General features: G+C 41.4%; 1 protein-coding gene across 4 annotated transcripts in view; it reads left to right on the forward strand.

Annotated features, from left to right (window-relative positions):
• Positions 1 to 20,245, forward strand: part of PATJ (PATJ crumbs cell polarity complex component) — a 385,356-nt gene that overhangs the window by 276,644 nt on the left and 88,467 nt on the right. The window lies entirely within an intron of this gene.

Genomic DNA, 20,245 nt, shown 5'->3' on the forward strand with positions numbered 1-20,245 from the left:
TCTTTAGGCTGAAGTGGTGCTGAATTAGTCCTAGAGGTAAAGAAATAGATACTAAATGTATTCCTTTGTTTATAATAAAAGTTATTTAAACTTACCCAGGGGCTAGAGCATTAGGAGAGAGTTTTAGAGTACTCTCCCTCCCTATGTGTTCTACCTAATATTTGATTTCTTCTTATTTAATACTTATTGAACTTTTACTGTATACCATGTGCTGTGCTATGTTCTACATTCATTTTCTGATCCTCATAGTGTAGGTGGCAATATTTTTCTTTTACGCATGAGGAAAGCTTGCCTTGTTGTTGTTCAATCACTAAGTCATGTCCCACTCTTTGAGACGCTATGGACTGTAGCCCGCCAGGTTTCTCTGTCCAAGAGATTTCCCTGGCAAGAATACTGGATTGGTTTCTATTTCCTTCTCCAGGGGATCTTCCCTGACTAAGGATTGAATGCATTTCTTCTGCATTGGCAGGCAAGTTCCTTACCACTGAGCCACCTGGGAAGCTCAGACTTGCTTAAGGACATTAATTAACTTGCCAGAGGCCAGTCACTAGTCTGTGGTAGGCCTGGAGAGTGATCTCATTTGTTCTGACTCCCAGCCTTTGCTCATAATCTACCTTCCTATTTTGCAGCCTGGCATTTCCAAGGTTAGACTGCAAGTTCTAGAAAGACGTGTGGGCTTTTCCCCCTCTCTGTTTCAAAATCTCTTAGGAATCTCAAAGAATTAATCACTTGGGAGGGTCACTGTGATTTTATGATAGCATAGAATTGTTCATTTTACTTGAAGGATTTTGAAAAATCATACATTTATCTTCTTTCAACTTTTAGAAAATATATATCAGACTGGTCCATGTCCTAGAAAATGAACTGATTCTTTCAGGAAGATGGAAAAGGACATTTAGGCAAAAGAGGAAAATATCAAGGTCCACTCTTATACAAATCCTACATGAGGCATCGGGAACAACAGATTAGGACCATTGTTCTTGAGCAAGGTGTTCCAGGGTTACACTATTCCCTTTCCAAACAATAAACTGCATCATTGCACTGAAAGGGGATGAGGACCATCAGCAAATCTCAAACTCAAACTCCTCCTTTCATTTAAAAATACTATTAACTTGTTCTTTTTGACATTGTTTTTCCATAGGTAGGTTAGGGAAGCGTCTTTTAAAGAAATAGGGTTTTGTAAGTGTGAACCCCTGATTTTATCCATGGAGAAGATGGTAAAAAGAGTGAGAACACTCCTTTGCTTGTTGGGAGAGGCTGATAGTCCCACAGAGGCTCAGTTGTAGGCTGCAAACAAAAGCCATCTATCGTCTACCCTGTTCCCAAGAAGGCAGCACCAGTGATGGGGCTCCAAGATAGTTGAAGAGCCCCACCTTCAGGCAGAGGATGTGAAAGCCTGGGGGTAATTTTTAGATACTGTTTCATGCCACATTTTAACAGGAATAAAAGCCTTCCCAAACGCGTTGACTGCTATTTATTTTTCCCTTCCCCCATGACCTTCTCTTTTTAGTATTCTGTAGTGTCTTTTTACCATTTCCAATAGAATATGCATGGTCTAGTCAATTGAGGAAAGAGAGCCTGAATTTGAACAACTTCTATAGCATAAATATAAATGGCTTATCATAAATTATTGCTTAAGATTGTTTTTAACTTGGGCTAGTTAGACCTCATCAAGTGTCAGTTTTTACTCATCTGAAGAATGGGAGTAATCAGGATGAGGAAACAAATAGGCAATAGAGTGTAGAGTATAAGGCACATGGTGCTTAGTAAGTTCATTCATTAATTCAGAATATATTTGCCAGTTGCCACTATGTTTCAGGCAATGGAGATATAAAAGTGAACAAAATGTACCAAAATGCCTGCATTTGTAGAGACTTATTCATGAGTAGGGAGAAGGAAATGGTAACCCACTCCAGTATTCTTGCCTGGAGAATCCCATGGACGGAGAAGCCTGGTAGGCTACAGTCCACAGGGTCGCAAAGAGTCGGACACGACTGAGCGACTTCACTTCACTCTTTGGAAGGAAAGTTATGAACAACCTAGACAGCATATTAAAAAGCAGAGACATTACTTTGCCAAAGTAGATGAGTAGATGGGGGAAGGGAGATAGATAATACATAAATTAGCAAATTAAATTATATCAGATTGTTGTTCTTGAGGGTAAAAATTTCATCTGGCTCAACCTAACATATTCATTATTGTCTCATTATAAAGTACAATTGACTCTTGAAAAATGTGTTGGTTAGGGGTGCCAATCTTCTGCACAGTGGAAAATCTGTGTATAGCTTGTAGTTATAAGGCCCACTGTGATTGGAATTCCTTCAGATCTGTGGCTTAGTATTTACTTGAAGAAAAATCTGTATAAGTGGACCCACATGGTTCAAACCAATGTAGTTAAAGGGTCAACTGTATTAATAGCAGTTTCTCATCATTAGTCCATCTTTTAATTGTTTCTGTTATGCGATGGTGCAAGCATCCCTGTGCTGCCGCACCTTTCTAGGATGGTTGCCGGATGTGCCTTGTCAGAAAACAGCCTGTGATCTTTATGGGTCTTGACTCCTCTCACCTTAGTTTATGTCAGTTGGAAATGGTAAGATCTATCTTTGGAAGGAAAGTTATGACCAACCTAGATAGTATATTAAAAAGCAGAGACATTACTTTGCCAACCAAGGTCCGTCTAGTCAAGGCTATGGTTTTTCCCGTGGTCATGTATGGATGTGAGAGTTGGACTGTGAAGAAAGCTGATCACCGAAGAGTTGATGCTTTTGTACTGTGGTGTTGGAGAAGACTCTTGAGAGTCCCTTGTACTGCAAGGAGATCCAACCAGTCCATTCTAAAGGAGATCAATCCTGGGTGTTCATTGGAGGGACTGATGCTAAAGCTGAAACTGCAATACTTTGGCTACCTCATGCGACAGGTTGACTCACTAGAAAAGACTCTGATGCTGGGAAAGGTTGGGGGTGGGAGGAGAAGGGGACGACAGAGAATGAGATGGCTGGATGGCATCACCGACTCTATGGACATGAGTTTGAGTGTACTCCGGGAGTTGGTGATGGATAGGGAGGCCTGGCGTGCTGTGATTCATGGGGTCGCAGAGAGTCAGACGCGACTGAACTGAAGTGAACCCTCTAAAGGTTGCACTATTTCTTTCCTGTAGGAGCATATGTCTCATCAGTCACTGCTGGCCTTTACAGGAGAAACCAGGAGAAAAACACAGGCTTGCTCTTAAGCAGCTTACCCTCAAGCATCAGTGAAGATAGGAGAATTTGTTATCTGGAAGATTGGACCAGGCAGAAGTGCGTTAGAGAGAGAGAGAAAAAATGTTACAGAGGTTCAAAAGAGGATGGAAAACCATCTCGTTCAGGGATTAGGGATGGTTTCTTACACTCTCGGCCTTTAAGGTGAACCTTTACAGATAAGAAGGTGATTGACTGCTGAGGTTGAAGTGAGCAGGAGAGGTTCACCAGGTGAATCAAACAACGAGGGTGGTGGAGTTAAGCGTAAAGACTGGGCTTTTATACAGTGGGCAATAGAAGCTGAACAGTAGAATCACAGAACTATGACTTATACTTTGGATTATAGATTAATGTATTCATTATTTCTGTTCAGTGTTCAATAAATGCCTCATTAACTACAGAGATACACATATATACTAGGTGCTACCTATGAGAAATTATACTGCAAAGGGCTATTAAATTGCTTCTCCAAGATTACCTGTTTTCAGAATTAGGACTAAGCCATGAGTCTCCATATATTCCAGTGCTTATTCCTACTCTTCAGTTATAATTTGCCTTCATCCATATCTCCATAGTCCCCAGACTCACAGCCAAGGAGTTTATAATGACTTCAGTAGATATTTTATTTCTCTAAATTATATTTTAAAGGGAAAATAGCTTGTTTTTAGACAACTGATCAGATGATGGTTTGTGAAGCATAGATTCCAATTGTGAGAGACTGGAGGCAGGGTAGTGTCTGGAATCTATTTCAGAAGTCTAGGTGAGAGCCTGTTAAGACTATTTTTTAAGCCTTTTCAAATGAACTTAAAAAACAAAAAACAACCAACTATTTGTACAGAGCTTTGAAGTTTGTAAAGCTTTGCAATTTTTATTGTTAGCTTAAATTTTTTAGTATCTATTTTTTCAAACAAGATACTATTTTATGATTTTAATCAATTTTATCCCCAAAAATAGCCCAATGTAAGAATTAGGGCAGGAGTTACTTATCCCTGACTTACAGATGAGACCTTAAGCTGCTTTGTGAAAAATCACAAAACTAGAAATTAGAAGAGCTGGGCCTCATCCTGAAGGGTCCGTTTCTCTCTGGTATTTTGACTTAGAAGAGCATGAATCCCTAAAATAATTATTTTACTTTTTTGGGTATAAACCTATGTCTTTATCATGTTGGGGATATCTGTGTTAATATACTTTTGGGTGGATAATATAACTAAATTATTAAGAGTGCAGAGATTAGAGCCATTCTACTTAGATTCAAATCCGGATTCCACCATTTACTAGCTATATAACCTTAGGCAAATGGCTTTGCCTCTTTGTGCCTCAGTTTCTGTGTCTATAAGACGGGAGAAAGAAAATAATGGCTATTGTGAAAGTAAGGAGTTAGTAACTATAAAGTACCACGAAGAACTATGCCAGAGTACATGGAATCACTGTCTAAGAGGGAGTTGTGTTAATGATGATGATGATATTATACTGAGTCAAGCAGTAAAGGTGAGTCAGATAAGGATTAGCTGTTCTGTGTGAAGCATTAAGCGTAACTTGGAAAACTGAAATGAATTTTTCAACCCCCAAAATGCAATTGCTGATGACAGACAGCATCTATTGAATGCTTGTGTGCCAGGCATTATTCTAAACTTGTTCACATAATAGTCCTGTGAAGTTAGTACTAGTATTATCCTCATTTAAAAGATGAGAAACTGAGGCACTTCAGTGTTAAGTAAGTTCCCTAAAGAATCACCCAGTGAAGCTAGGATCCAGGCCTGTGCGTTTGAGGCTGGAGCCAGCACTCCAAACCACTGTGCAGTACGGCCTCTCGGTGAGACTCTGACAGAACAAAACCGAGTCAAGGGACAGCAAGAGAGTTACACTGAGATCTGAACTTTGTTATTTTCATTTCCTTTTTATCTACATCTTGAACTCCAACACAGAAAATTATGGCATAGAAATAGGTAGATTCTGAAAATTACCTTTCACGTTGGTAGATGAAGTTATATAGACTTCCAAACCAATGTTCTATAAAATAAAGGAAACTAAGACACTTCAAGAAGCTAACCTGTGCCAGGCATTTTCTTCCTGGTTATTTTATTTAACCCAATGATGCACCTGTTATTAGTCCTACTCTGTAGAAAAGATACTGAGGGTAAGAGATGGCAAGTTTTTTTCCTCAGGTCTCATAGCTGGAATATGGTTGGGACTCAAACCCAGTTCTCTTTGCCTCTAAACCCCATCTTCTTGTCACTTTATAGTTCTTATAGCCTTCCTTGGAACATCAGAAATATCACTGTGTGACTGATTTGTTCAAACAATAAACATTAATTGACTTTTCCAATGAGTCATCTGTTGACATTAGATGACCAAATTACTGGAGCTTCAGCTTTAGCATCAGTCCTTCCAGTGGATATTCAGGGTTGATCTCCCTTAAGATTGCCTGGTTTGGTCTCCTTGCTGCCTGCCCAAGGGACTTTCAGGAGTCTTCTCCAGCACCACAGTTTCAAGGCATCTATTCTTTGGTGTTCTACCTTTTTTATGGTCCAGCTCTCACAACTGTACCTGACCACTGGGAAAACCATAGCCTTGACCATACGTATCTTTGTTGGCAAAGTAATGTCTGTTTTTCAACATATTGTCTAGGTTTGTCATAGCTTTCCTGCAATCATCTTCTAATTTCATGGCTGCACTCACTGTCCGCAGTGATTTTGGAGCCCAAGAAGAGGAAATCTGTCACTGCTTCCACCTTTTCCCCTTCTATTTGCCATGCAGTAAGATGCTAAAGCTGAAACTCCAATACTTTGGCCACCTCATGTGACGAGTTGACTCACTGGAAAAGACTCTGATGCTCGGAGGGATTGGGGGTGGGAGGAGACGGGGACGACAGAGAATGAGATGGCTAGATGGCATCACCGACTCCATGGACATGAGTTTGAGTGAACTCCGGGAGTTGGTGATGGACAGGGAGGCCTGGCGTGCTGATTCATGGGGTCGCAAAGAGTTGGACACGATTGAGCGACTGAACTGAATGGGGCTGGATGCCATGATTTAGTTTAGTTTTGTTTTTTTAATATCTAGTCTTAAGCCGGCTCTTTCACTCTCCTCCTTCACCCTCATCAAGAGGCTATTTAGTTCCTCTTCACTTTCTGCCATTAGAGTGCTATCATCTGCATATCTGAGGTTGTTGATGTTTCTCCCACCTATCCTGATTCCAGCCAGCCCTGCGTTTCTCATGATGTGCTCAGTGTATAGGTTAAACGAACAGGGTGACTGTGGACAGGCCTGTTGTACTCCTTTCTTGATTTTGAACCAGTCAGTTGTTCCATACAGGGTTCTAACTGTTGCTTCTTGACCTGCATACAGGTTTCTCAGGAGACAGGTAAGATGGTCGGGTATTGCTGTCCCTCTTAAGAGCTTTTCACAATTTATCATCATCCACACAGTCAAAAGCTTTATAGTCGATGAAACAGAGATAGATGTTTTCCTGAAATTCCCAGCGAATGTTGGCAATTTGATCTCTAGTTTCTCTTCCTTTTCTAAACCCAGCTTGGACATCTAGAAGTTCTTGGTTCATATGATGTTGAAGCCTAGCATGCAAGATTTTAAACATAACCTTACTAACATGGGAGATGAGTACAATTGTCTGTTAGTTAGCACATTCTTTGGATCTCTAATCTTGTCTCATTCTATAGTGTTCTTCCTTGATATGAAACTAATTTACATTTTTTTTGTTCTTGTCTGTCTCCTTCTCCACGTTGTTACAGATACCAATAGCCAGTAAAATGATTTCAAAGTTACTTCCTTACAACAAAATAATAAAAAGACAACTCAGTTGAAAGATAGGTAGGATCTAAATAGACAATTTTCCATACAAATGGCCAATAAGCATGTAAAAAGATGGTCAGCCTCATTAATCATTAGAGAAATGCATATCAAAAACCACAATGAGATACCACTTCATACCTGCTGCTGCTGCTGCTGCTAAGTCGCTTCAGTTGTGTCCGACTACGTGTGACCCCATAGATGGCAGCCCACCAGGCTCCCCCGTCTCTGAGATTCTCCAGGCAAGAACACTGGAGTGGGCTGCCATTTCCTTCTCCAATGTGTGAAAGTGAAAACTGAAAGTGAAGTCGCTCAGTCGTGTCCAACTCTTTGCGACCCCATGGACTGCAGCCTCCCAGGCTCCTCTGTCCATGGGATTTTCCAGGCAAGCGTGCTGGAGTGGAGTGCCATCGCCTTCTCCGCATACCTGCTAGGAGACAATAAATAAATACATAGATAATACAAGTGCTGACAAGGATCTGGAGAAGTTGGAACTCTCCTTTATTGCTTGTAGAAATGTAAAATGACACAGCCAGTTTGGAAAATGGTTTGCAGTTCCTCAAAATGTTAAACAGAATTATCATGTGACCCAGCAGTTTTACTCCTAAGTATGTACCTAAGAGAAACGAAAATATATAACACGCAAAAACTTGTACACAAATGTTTACAGCAGTATTATTAATAGTAGCCTCAAAGTGGACACAACCCAAATGTCCACCAGCTGCAAGTGTGCATGCTAAGTCACTTTAGTCGTGTCCAACTCTTTACAACCCTGTGGACTGTAGCCCACCAGGTTCCTCTGTCCATGGGATTTCTCCAGGCAAGAATACTGGAGTGGGTTGTCATACCCTCCTCCAGGGGATCTTCCCGACCCAGGTATCGAACAGTCTCTTACGCCTCCTGCATTGGCAGGCCGGGTCTTTACCACTAGTTCCACCTGGGCAGGCCTGGTATACTCATACAATGGATGCCGTTATTTAACAGTGAAAGATAAAGAGGTACTGATACATAAGGCTACAAGAATAAAAATCTATAGAGACAGAAAGTAAATTAGTGGTTGCCTATGTCTGAAGGATGGGTCATGATCCTAATGGGTACAGGGATTCTTTCAGAGATTATGAAATGCTCTAAACTTCGATTGTGATGACTCTTGTACAATTCTGAATGGTAAAACCATTGTATTGTACACTGTAGATGGATAAATTTGATGATATGTTAATTATGTCTCAGTAAAGATATTTTTTAAAATTACAGGAGGAAGAAGAAAGGGGGAAGACAGAAGATAGACAATCCACAAACTAAAATCAAATCAGAAACTTTAAAAAAATTATTTATTGGGCTGCTCCAGGTCTTAGTTGCAGCCCACAGGATCGTTGGTCTTTGTTGTGGCATTTAGGGTGTATTTAGTTGTGGCATGTGGGATCTTCATTGCAACATGCAAACTCTTAATTGTCGCATGTGGGATCTAGTTCCCTGACCAGAGTGAACCCAGGCCACCTGCATTGGGAGCTCAGAGTTTTAGCCACTGGACCACCAGAGAAGTCCCTCAGATCAGAAATATGATTCTAAGCAAGCTCTAGACTAGAAATTCTGTGATTCTGTTAAATAACTGTCATATGATCCCATGCAAGGAGCTTTTAATATATAATCTCACCACCTTTTGGAAATTTTTGCAAGTGCTTAATAATCTGCACCCTAACAGAAGAAGCCTGACTTCTCTGTCAGGCTTAAAGCCTGAGTTTATTTTCAAACATTCTTGTGTTTGGCCCATTGCTACGCTATGTGCTGGTTCCTGGGAAGATACTGCCGAAGGTAAACAGACGCAGTCTCTCTTCTTGTGATGCTTACAGTCTTCTTAGGACAGTGACATCATGTAATGTTACAGATAGATTGAAATCTAAATGTTGATCAAAGCCAGGAACAAGAGGTGTTTAGTGCTAAGAGAGCATATTATAGGTGGGATTCAACCTTCCTGGGGAGGTCTCTCCCAGGGAAAACTGAACTGAGATCTGAAGGAGAAGCTGGTGCTTCCTGACAGTGGGAGAAAGAAGAAACAAAGGAGGGAGCTAGGCAAGCTTAGAGCCACAGTGGGTCTGGAAAACTGACATTCCGAACATTTACGGTTGCCAGAACTGGTGAGGTGGGAACGGAACTGGAGCGGATGACAAGAACCAGGCCACACTGATGAGATGGTCTCTCCACTTACAGCAGTGGGAAGCCATGGGGGGCTTTGGAGGTGACTCGAAACTGTAGTTGAACTGTAGTGATCAGATTGGACAGCGGCCAGCATGGATGCTGATGGGCTGGCTGGGAGTTTACTGCAGCAAATCTGTGGCAGTCTGGGAGAGATGGCGGCGGCAGGATATAGTCTCATATTCTGTCTTTGCAAAAATTATAATAAAATAAACAGCAAGGTAATATATGTGTTTACCAGGTAAATTCCACAGAGTTGCCAGTCAAAGAATTTGCCTTTCTTGCTCCCAGTATGCAAACCTACTGCTGTACGTGTGCTTTAAAGCTTTCCTCTGAATGCAGGTTTAAAGCTATTAAAATGGCAATTGTTACACCGTATGGGTCTTGAGAACCAGCATCATCCCAGGGCTTGGCCAGCAGCCCATGATAACCCTGCTAGGAAATGCCCCCAGCAGATGTGCCTGGCATTCCTGCCTCGTTTTATGACACTGCTTAGCAACACTGCAGTCTGCCTGTCAAGTGATCCCTGTCCGTACAGACCTGGTTCATGTCCAGCAGCATCAAGAACGCTTAGATTTTTCAAAATTTTTTGAGACGTCTAGATTTTTTTTCGAACTGTCTTCAGTGTTTGTCTTTACTATTGTCTTTCATTATGAAATGTAATTTCTGATCTTTAGAACAAGAATAGAAGATTGAGAGGAGCGTTGCAGTCAACTCAAAGTGCATTCAAACTATAGTTTCTCTGCAGAGATTTTAGAATTTACAGGGTAGCAAGATGCCTGGGGAAGCATGAATTGTTTCTGAATTAACTATCATTAACCTAAATGGGCTGTGACATGGAAATTCACACTGCAGCTGACAGTACATTTTACCATTTCAAGTCCCCACCAGCCAGAATAGCAGCATCTTAGGAACACTTTTTCCTTGATGCACTTGATCTGTATAAAATTTTCAAACATCCTTATTGAAAAATCAGTGTTGAGTGTTATAAATAATACCCATATCCCCAAATGGCCTGATAGTACTTGCTTTTGCAGATTAAAAAGACTGTCAAATATAAATCATGGGCTCTGATATCTGAACAAACATGAACTTCCCCACAGCCTTCACTAGCTCTGACCTAGAAAGTGACTTATTCTGTCTTCATTACTTCATTGAAAAATTGGGGTGTGGGGGGAGGAGGCTAGTCTTTTTGTCCTATGAAGATCAAATGTGACTTTGTATTTGAAACCTTTAATAATGCTTGGCATGCAGAAAGTCTCAGTAAATGAAGCTGTTGTTAACACCAGATTTTGTCTATGTAAAATCTAGGTGTGCTAGAACCCTCATTTTTCATACACATTTCCTGAGACTCTGTGATGTGTCAGACTCTAGGAATGTAAAGACAAGATACCGTTCATCCAGGAGTCCACCACCTTAGGTCTAATGCAAAGGTTACAAGCTGCTTGTCAGGATATATTTACATTAAAGATCTTTGTTTCTATTTTCTACCGAAAATGGACCAGCATTCTAAGCTGCCCTTTTCGTCAATTATTTACTTCAAGTTTATTTCCGTCCCTACCTTTCCACCATTCTCTAACCCTAGCCTGCTTCCCATGTAAGTACCTGAGTACCTCCATCATCCCCATCACCTGTCAGTATCTGAGGCTGCATCCCAGGTCTACAAGCCGTGGTCATGCGTGTGGGCCTGGCAGAAAGTGAAAGCTAAAAATAGACAGGAACTGTTCATGGAGAGTCTTGTGGACCAGGAGAAAGGGCTTAATACCTTTGAGATGTTTTTTAAAGAGATGTTTTATAATGATGAGATTAGCCTATTAATAAGATCGTTTTGAGCTTATGTGTGAAGAATCTGATAGAAAATGTCAAAACTGAAGACAAAGAGTTAAAAAGCTGTTGGAGTTAAAATGAGATGAAAGTTGATAGTAACCTAAACTAGGGGATCTGTTAGTGAGTGCCAATTTTCAGTAAATACAGGAGTTAGAATTGATAGGAATTAATGATTGTGTGAATGTCAAAATTGAAGAAGAGGAGTGATGCAAGGACTCTCAGACTACAGCATGGGTAGCCAACTGGCTGGTTGGTTGATGCCATTCACCGAGAAAAGAAAGAGAAGAGGAAGGGAATTCCCTGGTGACCCAGTGGGTTAGGACTTGGCACTTTCATTGTTATGGCCCCAGGATCAATCCCTGGTCACAGAACTAAGATCCTGTATGCTGTGCAGAGTGGCCATTAAAATAAGATGAAAAAAGAAGAGGAGAAGCAGCAAATTTGTAGGGAAAAATTATTTGTTCTGTCTTGTTTACTGAGTTTTAAGTGTCTTTGTAAGACAGACAACTGTTATTTAATCACTATTTATTAGTACCTGTCCCTGTAATAGACACTTGAAAAGATTATCTCATTTATCCCAACAAAAACAGTAGTATAATAATAATATGACCTATTATTTGCTGAGCACTTATCATTTGTTAGAAATGAACACAGTGTATTATCTCCATCCTCCCCACAATAAAGCATCATTACCTCCATTTTGCAGACCAGGGACCTGAGTTTCCAAGATGCTGAGTCACTTGTTCAAATGCTTAGGGGCAGAAAGTGCCACAGTGAGGATTCAAAGCAATATGTGTTTGACTCATGGGCCTGACTCATGCTACACTGCCTCTCCAAGAGGTATCTGGTATCAACCCATGAAGAAGCTGAAGTTTCAGTTCAGTTCAGTTCAGTTCAGTCGCTCAGTCGTGTCCGACTCTCCGCGACCCCATGAAGTTTAGAGAAGTCTTATTTGTCATAGAGCATGTAATCTAACTAGAACACTAGGATCTGACCACAGTCAGACTCCAAAGTCCAAGCTTTCTTCTTTATCCAGATAATACTAAAGAATTTTTAATTAGACCCACATGGATCTGTGACAGTTTTTACTGGTCAGTGGGAAATATGAAAAATAATAACCACATGGAGAGTTCTTCATAAAGCTAAATTTATTTGATTTAAAGGACTGTCCTTTAAAACTGTGTTCTAGCTAACTTTTTAGTGTAAAAATGACTCTTCCTACAGGACATTATGGTGGTACTATCTGGTGGCAGTTGTGGGGAAAGGACCTGATTAAGTTGAACCCTCTTAAATCACTGATATTTGACCATTTCTTGACTCATAAAATAGCAAATTCATATACTCCAACCTAATATTTATATGCTTTCAATTACTTGCCCCCCACAGAAGGTAACTCTGTAACCCCAAAATTCTTTTGGAAAATTTCTGGTCTGTGAAATCCCAAAGTCTAAGAAAAATCTACTTTGCTTCATGTCGTGTCCTTGAAATCAGGAATACTTTGCAAATGATTCAGTGGAAGCAGACAAAGAGAGAGATTACTAAAAACTGGCTGCAGTTTTAAACCTGGATAACTGGGAGGTTGATGTTGTCACTAATTTAAAAAAAAAAAGGAAAAGCATAAGAAAGAAACAGACTTATGGAAGAAGGTAATGAGTTCAGTGTAGAATTTTAAAGAAATAATATATCAGGTTCAGTTTATCAATTTTGACTGCTGTGCTTGATTAAAAATTATTCCTAAGTGCTTTTGAAGTGCTGGCATCCAAGATTGAAAAAAAAAAAGTTTAAAATGTGTTTCTGATGATTATAGGCTTCTTCTTAAGTCTTCTATATCCAGGCTGGAATTCTCAGGTGTAATACCCTGCTCATTTTTAAAGCAAGATCTTAAACTCTTTGCTTAAAATCCATTTTTATCCCCAGTTTGCTCTCCATCAAGAACTGCAGGATTTCTAGTTTGGCTCTGGAAGCCAAAGCCACTGTGTGAACACTGTTCTGTTTCAGATCCAGTATGAAAACAGCATCTATAGCAGGAGGGTAGCGTTTCCTATAGGAGAATTTCTGTGAGTCAGCATCAGCCTTTGTCTTGTGACAGTGTGCAAATTGGCAGTGGCAGAGTTCAAATGCATTCACGTGTGTGGCATTTTTCACAGCTCATTGTACTTTATGTCTTGTATTTCTGAAAATCACTTGAGATTTGCCTACATGATAAATTTCCCTTTCCTAGTAATAAAAGGAAGTCCATGTCTGCAGTCGAGTCTACTTCTTGAGCAAGAGTCACAAGAGAAAACCTTTGGTCTTTTCATTCCATTCTCTTCCCCTCTGCATTGTAATGAAGATAATACAGAGATGTGAAGTAACCTCACAAACTCAAAGACAGTAGAGGTATAGATATACATTTTTAACACAGATTCACGTCTTGGACATCTGCTAGCTTTCTTTCACTCCCATCAGATTTAATGGCCTGCTGTGGAGACTTGTTATTCAACTTCGAATTTCATCTTGCCAGAAAGGAAGCTATTGCTTACCAGATATTTCTAAATTGAGAAAGTAATCTTTTTATATATTTTTAAGATTTTTTTCTTTGATGTGAATCATTTTTAAAGTCTTTATTGAATTTGTTACAATACTGCTTCTGTTTGGTCTTTTTTTAATTTGTTTTTTTGGCCTTGAGGCATGTGGGAGCCTGAAGGGCTATAGTACACAGGGTTGCACAGAGTTGGACACGACTGAAGCGACTTAGCATGCACACATGCTTATAGAATCTTAGCTCCCTGACCAGGGATCGAACCTGCACCCCTTGCATTGGAAGGCAAAGTCTTAGTCTCTGGACCACCAGGAAGGTTCTGAGAAAGTAATCTTATTATCATAATTATTTAGCAAGCATGAGGGGCCCAGAGAAGCTCTCAGTTGTGACAGCCCAGAGCCCTGAACTCCTACTTTCTTTCCTGTGACTGGTGCTCCATCGACTGAATCCCAGAGCTTCTCAGAAGTGTAGTGGTGTTTCTTGTAACGTTTTCATTTCTCTGTGCACGCATGCTCAGTTACATCAGTCATGTCTGAGTCTTTGCAATCCTGTAGACTATGGCCAGTCAAGTTCCTCTTGTCCTTGGGATTCTCCAGGCAAGAATACTGGAGTGGGTTGTCGTTTCCTCCTCCAAGTTATCTTCCCAACCTAGGGATTGAGCATGTGTCTCCTGAATTGGAGGTGGATTGTTTACCCACTGAGCCACCTCTGGGGAAGCCTTATTAGCAGAAGTAATTTTAAGCTCCTATAACCTAAAACCTATGTTGATTATCATATTTATTTTTCAGAGAAAAAGTCAATAAGCAAGTTTGTGTTGAAGTCCTGTTCTATCCCCAGCACTGTGAGAGCCACAGGGCATTTCACAGTGAACAGGACACATAGGTCCTCCCTTCAGAGCTTTCAGAATTTCTGAGAATGGTGGCAGCTAATGCTGTCACTGCATTTACTGTGTGCTCTAAAAGGTATCATTCTAAGTGTGTGACTTCATGTTTCATATTAAGTGAATCGTATTATTATCCCCAGTTTATAGATCAGGAAACAGGCTCAGAGACACACAACTCATAAGTATCACAGGCAGGATCTGAATCTGACTTTAAAGAACTTAGTGTTGGTGAGTACTATTGAAGGGGGGGGTTAAGATGCTGTGGGACCTTTTGCTAATGTGATTTCACTTGATCAGATGATTAGATGAGTGAGTAGGAATTTGGGTGGAACTGATCTAGGCAAAACTTGCCTCTTCAGTCTGTTGTCTTATGCTCAGCTCACTTCATCTTCGTTTAGCTACCTTATTGGCTACAGGTTGTTTTTGCATAACTGAAGGCAGGGACAGTTGGAACCAGAGACCTGGTGCTGACAGGTGATTCTGCACATTTGTCTGACTCTTCTCAGCTTCAGACCTGCTTCCTCAGCACTGTGGAAGCACAGCTATTCCCACCACCTAAGCCTCTCTGCTAGAAGGGGGCTGACTCTCTGCCTTTGGGTTCACTTTTGTTCTTGTGTGGTTTGAGTGTCCACACTTGGACAAGTCATGTGGCCAGACAGACAGGCATGTTGAGTAGCCATCTTGGGGACAGAAGTCAACCAGTTTTGGTGACTGTAAGCTGAACATCAGTCCCATTATTCTCTATCATTTAGGATGTTCCCAGTGTTGCTTTTTATGTCTACCCCCCTGAAGCTCCTGCTCTAGATCAGAGAGGTTTACCCAGCCCATCAAGCATTTTGTTTTAGGAACTCATTGGATGTGCTGAATGTGTCACGGAATGTGTCATATCGGTTTGTTTCATGAAGATCTTTCTGCTTTCCTTCCTCAGTTTTCTTACTTAGAGGTCCCCTGTGCAAAGTCATGGAGAAGGCAATGGCAAGCCACTCCAGTACTCTTGCCTGGAAAATCCCATGGACGGAGGAGCCTGGTAGGCTGCAGTCCGTGGGGTTGCTAAGAGTCGGACACGACTGAGCAACTTCACTTTCACTTTTCACTTTCACACATTGGAGAAGGAAATGGCAACCCACTTCAGTGTTCTTGCCTGGAGAATCCCAGGGACGGGGGAGCCTGGTGGGCTTCCATCTATGGGGTCACACAGAGTCGGACACGACTGAAGTGACTTAGCAGCAGCAGCAACAGTGCAAAGTCAACACCCTAGAATGTCCCAGAACCTCATCTTTGAAGGCGCTAAGATCTCCCTTGGTGCTATAGTTGGGAAATTAGTGGTGCTGGTGGTTGTTTAGTTGCTAAGTCATGTCTGACTCTTGCGACCCCATGGACTGTAGCCCACCAGGCTCCTCTGTTCATGGGATTCTCCAGGCAAGAATACTGGAGCGGGTTGCCATTTCCTTCTCCAGGGAAATTAATAAGTTCTAAAGTTATGTGTAAGCACGAAGGAAAGTGACGCACCTGAGGTCAGTGTAGTGGCTAGTGTCATGAGTTTTGTTTTTCGTGCCCAGGCTCACAATAAGCAGGCATAGCTTGTTCTGATTTGTTAACACTAAAATGGAACCTCTATGTTGAGGCTGACTCCTGGGAATCTTGTGTGAGTTGTTGGGAGGAGGTGAGCCCTTTCCCTGCCCCTGTGGTTTACCCCTTGGTTAAGGCAGGGACTCTGGAGCAAGATGTGTCTGCGTTCACTTCTGACTCAGTGTATACTTTAGATTCTCAGTACTTCCGCTATGAAATGAGGATTATGAAAGTACCTAACACTTAGGTCTGTTCGTACATTGACGTCTCAGCATACATGTAGCCCACCTGACTTGGTAACTGGCAGCTGTGCTCCTTAGATTCTGGTGGTTCTTTTTACCCCATCATGTGCTAGCTCCATACCTTGGACCAGAGGTTTAAGGGTGATCAGTATAAGAAATGGAACATTGTGGTGGCCCAGATGCTTTTCAGAGCTCTGCTTTCATCCTTCCACACTTTTGAGGAGAAGACAAGAGAAAGGGCAGAAAACCAATACCTCTCTGGTACTTGCTACCTGCTGCATACCTTCACACACATATCATTCAGTTGTAATTCAGTGTTTCCATCTTTAGTTCTCTAGTATTTGTTTCACCAGATGTATACATGTCATATGTACAAGACCCCATTAGCCTTCTCTCACACCACTGAGCAGATGCTCAAGCATGTGTTGAATTCAACCTTGATCGCAACCCTTTATGTAGGTAGCATTACTGCATTCTTACTGTTGGGAGAAATGAAGATTTCTAAGTCCTTTGTTGCTGTTCACTCGCTAAGTTATGTCCGACTCTTTGCGACCCCATGGACTGCAGCACACCAGGCTTCCCTTTCCTTCACTGTCTCCTGGAGTTTTCTCAAACTCATGTCCATTGTGTCAATGATGCCACCCAACCACCTCATCCTGTGTTGCCCCCTTCTCCTCTTGCCCTCAATCTCCTGCTAAAAGGTAGTAGAACCAATCTGAACCCAAATTTTTTTGGCTGCTAGTCCAGTACCCTTTCTTTTTATTTAAAAGTGCAAATAATGAAGGCAAGTTCTGCGAAATTTGTAGTACCTCTGTGTGTATGCTTAGTTGCTTAGTTGTGACTGACTCTTTGCAACCCCATGGACTGTAGCCCTCCAGGCTCCTTGGTCCATGTAATTTTCCAGGCAAGAATACTAGAGTGAATTGCCATTTCCTATTCCAGGGGACCTTCTTGACTCAGGGGTTGAACCCACGCCTTCTGCATTGGCAGGCAGATTCTCAACCACTGAGCCACCTGGGAAGCCCAGAAGTGAAAGTGAAAGTGTTAGTTGCTCAGTGGTGTCCGACTCTTTGTGACTCCATGAACTGTAGCCTACCAGGCTCCTCTGTCCCTGGAATTCTCCAGGCAAGAATACCGGAGTGGGTGGGTAGCCATTCCCTTCTCCAAGGGATCTTCCTGACCCAAGGGTCAAACCCAGATCTCCTACATTGCATGTAGATTCTTTATCATTTGAGCCACCAGGGAAACCCCCAAAGTGAAAGTGTTAGTCATTCAGTTGTGTCCAACTCTTTGCAACCCTATGGACTGTAGCCCACCAGCCTATTCTGTCCATGGAATTCTCCAGGCAAGAATACTGGAGTGGGTTGCCATTCCCTTCTTCAGGGGATCTTCCCAACTGAGGGATTGAACCCAGGTGTCCTGCATTGCAGGCAGATTCTTTACCATCTGAGCCACTAGGGAAGTTCAGTACCTCTGTATAGTACCTCTATGTCATATGCAAATTGAGCTTTAAAGTATTTAGCAGGGAAGTCAGCTTCTTTGTCACATTACTGGTTAATCTGGCTTTAAGCAAAAGTAGAATTTCAGGCTGCTGTATCATTTTCAGGAGAGGCACTTTTTGCTCTTCAAAAGTCTGTTAGATTCACACTGGAAGGAGTAACACCAATAGTTTCCATTTATAAGACAGTTTAGAACTCTTATTCTGAAAATTTCCATGAGCACCATTTACTGACTTTCCAATATCTTTCTTCTCTTTTTTCAACTGTGATCCTTTAAAACATCTTCACTGTGTGTTCTTCTTACATGACTGGCTCTGAAATCTACCCAGATGCATTCAAGATTTAAGTTCCTGAACTTTGATTCATTCAACACTAGCCCTTTATCGAGCTCATGTTCTATTCTACCATATGTTCAAGAAGCAAATAAGACAAAATCAATTATATTAGTATATTAACTCATATATATGAAATCTAGAAAAATGGCACAGATGAACCTATTTGCAGAACAGGAATAGAGATGCAAACATGGAGAACAGGCTTTGGACACAGTTTGAAGGGAGAAGGGGAGGGTGGGATATATATGTCCGACTCTTTGTGACCCCAGGGACTATAGCCTGCCAGACTCCTCCATCCATGGGATTCTCCAGGCAAGAGTACTGGAGTGGGTTGCCATTTCCTTCTCCAGAGGATCTTCCCAACCCAGGGATCGAACCTGGTTCTCCCGCATTGTTGGCAGATGCTTTATAGTTTAAGCCACCAGGGAAGTCCTGTATATATACACTGCCATTTGTAAAATAGATAGTCAGTGGGAAACTGCTGTGTAGGCACAGGGAGCTCAGCCTGATGTTCTGTAACAATCTAGAGAGGCTGGGTGGGGTAGAGGGTGGGGGAGGTTCAAGAGGAGGGGACATATGTGTACTTGTGGTTGATTCACACTTGTATGGCAGAAGCCAACACAATATTGTAAAGCAATTATCCTCCAATTAAAAATTTTAAAAAATAGTGATAAAATTAATTGGTCATGCTGTTAAGGGGCACCATGCTGGGGCTCAAGGAAGAACTAAAGGATGAGGTAGTTTAAAAGTTCATTTTATGTCACATAATCTGTTTAGGAGTAAAGTTTAAAAAAGGAAAAAAAAGCCAGGAATGAGGATCTTTCTCCCATATTGGGGGGGGGGGGAGAATCTAAATGAGAGATAGTTATGGTCCTAAAAAATAAGTTACAGGTAGGCAGCTAGTGATCCAGGAGTCCTAGGCTGTAGTCTCAGAATATTATGTGGTGGGGTCAAATCTCTCAGGTTAGAAATTAATAGGGAATTAAGGGGACAAAATGAAATTATAACCTAATCTAGTAATAATGAATGACTGGGCATAATCTGATCATTATATATGGTATAGTTACAAATCTGATGGGACCCTGTTGAAGAAAGAGTATGTCAGTATGTCCAGAGAAGAAACCAGAGTCGGGACTGGGGTGGGAGTTTCAGATAATACACCAGCACTCCCCAAAGGAGAAAATGTCCTGTCCAGGTAATTGTTTTCACCAACCCTAAAACAGAGCTAGGAATGTGGGTTTATCATAGGTTGGTTTCATTTACTATCATCATTAGCATCTTTATTAAACACTTGCTATTTTCCAAGTACCATGCTAAGTGCTTTTTATGTGTTGCTCCATTTAATCTTTTCAACATCCCTACTGTGTAACTACTCTTATTTTTTCCCATTTTATATATGAAGAAACTCAGGCTTAGAGAGGTCGGGTAACCTGATCAGGATTTCAGAACTTTTAAGTTCAGGAACTAGGGTCACAAACTCCTAACATTCTACTCTACAAGTCCCACCTTTCTTCTCATCTTGAGATAGCTTAACTACCTGCCAACTGTGTTCTCGACCTCTCCGCCTGGGTGTCTCAGACATTTACCAAGGGCTGGAATAAACCCGTGGGCACAGTGGTAAAGATTGTGCTTGCCAGTGCAGGAGACGTAAGAGACACAGATTCGATCCCTGAATCGGGAAGATACCCTAGAGGAGGAAATGGCAACCCACTCCTGTATTCTTGCCTGGAAAATCCCATGAACAGAGGCTCCTGGCGGGCTACAGTCCACGGGGTCACAAAGAGTCAGATACGACTGAGCACACACATTGTTGTTGTTAGAGTAAACCCATCATTTCTCCTATCCATATCAGTCTGTCTCCATGTTCCCTGCTTGACCAAACAAAATGCATGAGTTCATGCCTTTGAGTAAACCATCATATAATAATTTCCCCTGTAAATTGCCTGTAAAAAAAGGATGAGATATGGTGGGAGCAGAGATAAGCATTCCGCTCAGTTTATCGCTGTTATCATTTATTTCGATTAACTGTACTTTTAACTACGCATCACTTTCACATATGTTTTGCATCTCTCTCAGGTCTGAAGTCCACATTTCTCCACGAAGCTCTGACTAACATATCTTTTATCTCCCAGT

The sequence above is a fragment of the Moschus berezovskii genome, chromosome 4, assembly GCF_049115385.1.
Source record: "Moschus berezovskii isolate FMDL1 chromosome 4, NW_MosBer_1.0, whole genome shotgun sequence".
Classification (NCBI taxonomy): domain Eukaryota; kingdom Metazoa; phylum Chordata; class Mammalia; order Artiodactyla; family Moschidae; genus Moschus; species Moschus berezovskii.